This window comes from Oncorhynchus mykiss, chromosome 11, assembly GCF_013265735.2.
Source record: "Oncorhynchus mykiss isolate Arlee chromosome 11, USDA_OmykA_1.1, whole genome shotgun sequence".
In the NCBI taxonomy this organism is placed as follows: domain Eukaryota; kingdom Metazoa; phylum Chordata; class Actinopteri; order Salmoniformes; family Salmonidae; genus Oncorhynchus; species Oncorhynchus mykiss.
In genome coordinates this window covers 51,304,506-51,310,391 of record NC_048575.1, presented here as the reverse complement: position 1 = coordinate 51,310,391, position 5,886 = coordinate 51,304,506, and positions in this window count along the sequence as shown.

The following is a 5,886-nucleotide window of genomic DNA, read 5'->3' as shown; positions in this document are numbered from 1 at the left end:
TTGCAGTTGTAGGCTACTACCCATGAGACATTTTGTGCGCCACTCCATATCTCAAAGCCATATCAAATATCTTGGTTGTAAAATACTTGCTACTGAGCTGTATATTCAATAAACAAATACCTACAGAAAGCTGATACACTCCCCTCTCTTCGACAGGGACAAGGGGACGAAGCTTCCTAAGCTGTGTGTTTCACGGCACACGGGATGGTTGGCGGAGCCAGGTTCCAGATCAGAGCCAACTCCCGCACTCGCTTTGAGGAGCGTGTGACAGTTCAGGTACCATGTTATGCGGTGATACGCACTGTGTCTCCAGTGCGCATTCACAGCCAGGTGCGCTCGGTGCCAGTTCTCCGCACTTGCCTTGCGAAAATGAGCATCTAGCCAGGATGGGTTGTGCTGGCTCAGCGCTCCTGGTCTCCAGTGCGCCTCCTCGGTCCAGGATATCCTGCGCTGGTTCTACGCACTGTCAAATCAAATCAAACCAAATTTATTTATATAGCCCTTCGTACATCAGCTGATATCCCAAAGTGCTGTACAGAAACCCAGCCTAAAACCCCAAACAGCAAGCAATGCAGGTGTAGAAGCACGGTGGCTAGGAAAAACTCCCTAGAAAGGCCAAAACCTAGGAAGAAACCTAGAGAGGAACCAGGCTATGAGGGGTGGCCAGTCCTCTTCTGGCTGTGCCGGGTGGAGATTATAACAGAACATGGCCAAGATGTTCAAATGTTCATAAATGACCAGCATGGTCCAATAATAATAAGGCAGAACAGTTGAAACTGGAGCAGCAGCACGGCCAGGTGGACTGGGGACAGCAAGGAGTCATCATGTCAGGTAGTCCTGAGGCATGGTCCTAGGGCTCAGGTCCTCCGAGAGAGAGAAAGAAAGAGAGAAAAAGAGAATTAGAGAGAGCACACTTAAATTCACACAGGACACCGAATAGGACAGGAGAAGTACTCCAGATACAACAAACTGACCCTAGCCCCCCGACACATAAACTACTGCAGCATAAATACTGGAGGGTGAGACAGGAGGGGTCAGGAGACACTGTGGCCCCATCCGAGGACACCCCCGGACAGGGCCAAACAGGAAGGATATAACCCCACCCACTTTGCCAAAGCACAGCCCCCACACCACTAGAGGGATATCTTCAAGCACCAACTTACCATCCTGAGACAAGGATGAGTATAGATCTCCGCCACGGCACAACCCAAGGGGGGGGGGGGGGGGGGGGCGCCAACCCAGACAGGATGATCACATCAGTGACTCAACCCACTCAGGTGACGCACCCCTCCCAGGGACGGTATGAGAAAGCCCCAGTAAGCCAGTGACTCAGCCCCTGTAATAGGGTTAGAGGCAGAGACAGCAAGGGCGGTTCGTTGCTCCAGAGCCTTTCCGTTCACCTTCCCACTCCTGGGCCAGACTACACTCAATCATATGACCCACTGAAGAGATGAGTCTTCAGTAAAGACTTAAAGGTTGAGACCGAGTTTGCGTCTCTGACATGGGTAGGCAGACCGTTCCATAAAAATAGAGCTCTATAGGAGAAAGCCCTGCCTCCAGCTGTTTGCTTAGAAATTCTAGGGACAATTAGGAGGCCTGCGTCTTGTGACCGTAGCGTACGTGTAGGTATGTACGGCAGGACCAAATCAAAGAGATAGGTAGGAGCAAGCCCATGTAATGCTTTGTAGGTTAGCAGTACAACCTTGAAATCAGCCCTTGCTTTGACAGGAAGCCAGTGTAGGGAGGCTAGCACTGGAGTAATATGATCACATTTTTTGGTTCTAGTCAGGATTCTAGCAGCCGTATTTAGCACTAACTGAAGTTTATTTAGTGCTTTATCCGGGTAGCCGGAAAGTAGAGCAGTGCAGTAGTCTAACCTAGAAGTAACAAAAGCATGGATTAATTTTTCTGCATCATTTTTGGACAGAAAGTTTCTGATTTTTGCAATGTTACGTAGATGGAAAAAAGCTGTCCTTGAAATGGTCTTGATATGTTCATCAAAAGAGAGACCAGGGTCCAGAGTAACGCCGAGGTCCTTCACAGTTTTATTTGAGACGACTGTACAACCATTAAGATTTATTGTCAGATTCAACAGAAGATCTCTTTGTTTCTTGGGACCTAGAACAAGCATCTCTGTTTTGTCCGAGTTTAAAAGTAGAACGTTTGCAGCCATCCACTTCCTTATGTCTGAAACACATGCTTCTAGCGAGGGCAATTTTGGGGCTTCACCATGTTTCATTGAAATGTACAGCTGTGTGTCATCCGCATAGCAGTGAAAGTTAACATTATGTTTTCGAATGACATCCCCAAGAGGTAAAATATATAGTGAAAACAATAGTGATCCTAAAACGGAACCTTGAGGAACACCGAAATTTACAGTTGATTTGTCAGAGGACAAACCATTCACAGAGACAAACTGATATCTTTCCGACAGATAAGATCTAAACCAGGCCAGAACTTGTCCGTGTAGACCAATTTGGGTTTCCAATCTCTCCAAAAGAATGTGGTGATCGATGGTATCAATAGCAGCACTAAGGTCTAGGAGCACGAGGACAGATGCAGAGCCTCGGTCTGATGCCATTAAAAGGTAATTTACCACCTTCACAAGTGCAGTCTCAGTGCTATGATGGGGTCTAAAACCAGACTGAAGCATTTCGTATACATTGTTTGTCTTCAGGAAGGCAGTGAGTTGCTGCGCAACAGCCTTTTCTAAAAATTTTGAGAGGAATGGAAGATTCGATATAGGCAGATAGTTTTTTTCTGGGTCAAGGTTCGACTTTTTCAAGATGCTTAATTACTGCCACTTTTAGTGAGTTTGGTACACATCCGGTGGATAGAGAGCCGTTTATTATGTTCAACATAGGAGGGCCAAGCACAGGAAGCAGCTCTTTCAGTAGTTGAGTTGGAATAGGGTCCAGTATGCAGCTTGAAGATTTAGAGGCCATGATTATTTTCATCATTGTGTCAAGAGATATAGTACTAAAACACTTGAGCGTCTCTCTTGATCCTAGGTCCTGGCAGAGTTGTGCAGACTCAGGACAACTGAGCTTTGAAGGAATATGCAAATTTAAAGAGGAGTCCGTAATTTGATTTCTAATAATCATGATCTTTTCCTCAAAGAAGTTCATGAATTTATCACTGCTAAAGTGAAAGCCATCCTCTCTTGGGGAATGCTGCTTTTTAGTTAGCTTTGCGACAGTATCAAAAAGGAATTTCGGATTGTTCTTATTTTCCTCAATTAAGTTAGAAAAATAGGATGATCGAGCAGCAGTAAGGGCTCTTCGGTACTGCACGGTACTGTCTTTCCAAGCTAGTCGGAAGACTTCCAGTTTGGTGTGGCGCCATTTCCGTTCCAATTTTCTGGAAGCTTGCTTCAGAGCTCGGGTATTTTCTGTGTACCAGGGAGCTAGTTTCTTATGAGAAACGTTTTTAGTTTTTAGGGGTGCAACTGCATCTAGGGTATTGCGCAAGGTTAAATTGAATTCCTCAGTTAGGTGGTTAACTGATTTTTGTCCTCTGGCGTCCTTGTGTCGCCAGTGTGCCTTCACAGCCCAGTGCGTCCTGTGCCAGCGCCCCACACTTGCCGGGCTAAAGTGAGCATCCAGCAGTCCAGTACGTCCTGTGCCTCCTCCCCGCAATCGCCCTGAGGTGCGTGTCATCAGCCCGGTGCCACCTGTACCGGTCCCACGCATCAGGCCTCCAGTGCGCCTCCACAGTCCAGTACGTCCTGTGCCTCCTCCCCGCACTCGCCCTGAGGTGCGTGTCATCAGCCCGGTGCCACCTGTACCGGTCCCACACATCAGGCCTCCAGTGCGCCTCCACAGTCCAGAGCTTCCGGCAACAGTTCCTAGTCCAGAGCTTCCGGCCAAAGTTCCCAGTCCAGAGCTTCCATCGACGGTTCCCAGTCCAGAGCTTCCGGCGACACTTCCCAGTTCGGAGCTTCCGGCGACGGTTCCCATTCCGGAGCCTCTGGCGACGGTCCACGGTTCGGATTTTCCGGCGACGGTTCCCATTCCGGAGCCTCTGGCGATGGTCCACAGTCCGGATCTTCCGGCGACGGTTCCCATTCCGGAGCCTCTGGCGATGGTCCACAGTCCGGATCTTCCGGCGACGGTTCCCATTCCGGAACCTCTGGCGACGGTCCACAGTCCGGATCTTCCGGCGACAGTCCACAGTCCGGAACCTCCTGAGACGGTCCACAGTCCTGAACCTTTGGCGATGGTCCACGGTCCGGAACCTCCAGCTCCATGGCCAGAGCCTTATCCTGCGCCGATACCCAGTCTAAGCACGGCGTCCAGCTCCAAGGTCAGAGTCTTCTTTTGCGTTGGTGCCCAGTCCAGGCACAATGTCCAGTCCTGGTCCATGTCACGTCCTGGCCATAGAAAGGTTTGGTGGATGAGGAATAATAGTCTAAGGCTGTTTTTCATGGTTCGGGTTAGGCCCCTTAGTTCCAGTGAAGGGAAATCTTAATGCTGCAGAATACAATGACATTCTAGATGATTCTGTGCTTCCAACTTTGTGGCAACAGTTTGAAACAGTTCCTGTTTCAGCATGACAATGCCCATGTGCACAAAGTGAGGTCCATACAGAAATGGTTTGTCGAGATTGGTGTGGAAGAACTTGACTGGCCTGCACAGAGCCCTGACCTCAACCCCATCGAACACCTTTAGGATGAATTGGAACACCGACTACGGGCCAGGCCTAATAGCTCAAAATCAGTGCCCTACCTCACTAATGTTCTTGTTGCTGAATGGGAGCAAATCTCTGCAGCAATGTTCCAACATCTAGTGGAAAGCTATCCCAGAAGTTTGGAGGCTGTTATAGCAGCAAAGGGGGGACCAAGTCCATATTAATGCCCATGCTTTTGGAATGAGATGTTCGATGAGCTAAGTCTACATACTTTTGGTCATGTAGTGTATATTAGTGATTTATTTTTCATTAATCTTAAAGAATTGTTAGAATGTTTCTTACACTTTGACTTTACTGAGTATTTTGTGTAGATCATTGACCATTTTTGTTATTATATGCATTTTAATCCCACTTTGTAACATAATAAAATATGAAGATATCCAAGGGGGTGAATACTTATGATAGGCAGTGTACCTACCAATGACTGTATGAGGAACATACCCACATATGAGGAACATACCCACCTCTGCAACGTGGTCTCAGAGCATTTCATATTATTTTGTACGTAAATCTGAGACATTTAATTTAGTATGATATTTTCATTTTCATATGGTATGTATTAATTTGTTTATGTCCATCATCCATTTAATTTGTACAATATGTTACAATTTGCATAATGAACAATATGCCACAAATTTGCAAAACGTGATATGTTGCGAATTCCAATTTGATATGGCTAACACTAGCTACGTGGCTAGGTAGCTAACGCTTAGCTAACGCTAAATACACATATTTAGCAGATGTTATTGCGGGTGTAGCAAAATGCTTGTGATCGTATGTAACCCAGTGGAGGGTGCTGAGGTGAGGAAGGCTCATAATATTAACCTGGAAACTATGTGTTTGATGTATTTGATACCATTCCACTTATTCCACTCAAGCCATTACCACGAGCCTTTCCTCCCAAATTAGTGTGCCACCAACCTCCTGTGATGTAACCATACCAAACGTAACATATTATACTAATTTGCATGTCTCGGATTTACATTTACTATGTTAAATCTAGTCTATGACACCAGTCCAACCTCTTATGCATAGCCACAAGGGGTCGTATTCAGGTCGTTCGATGGGAGCACGAGCCAACACTGTCAATGACGCCTGACCATACAGGGGCGGAGCTAATTAAACAATGAAGGGATTCGATTATTGGGCCGGGTTATCCCAGTGAGAGGAGTTTGTTTCGGGTAAAAAGTGATTGCA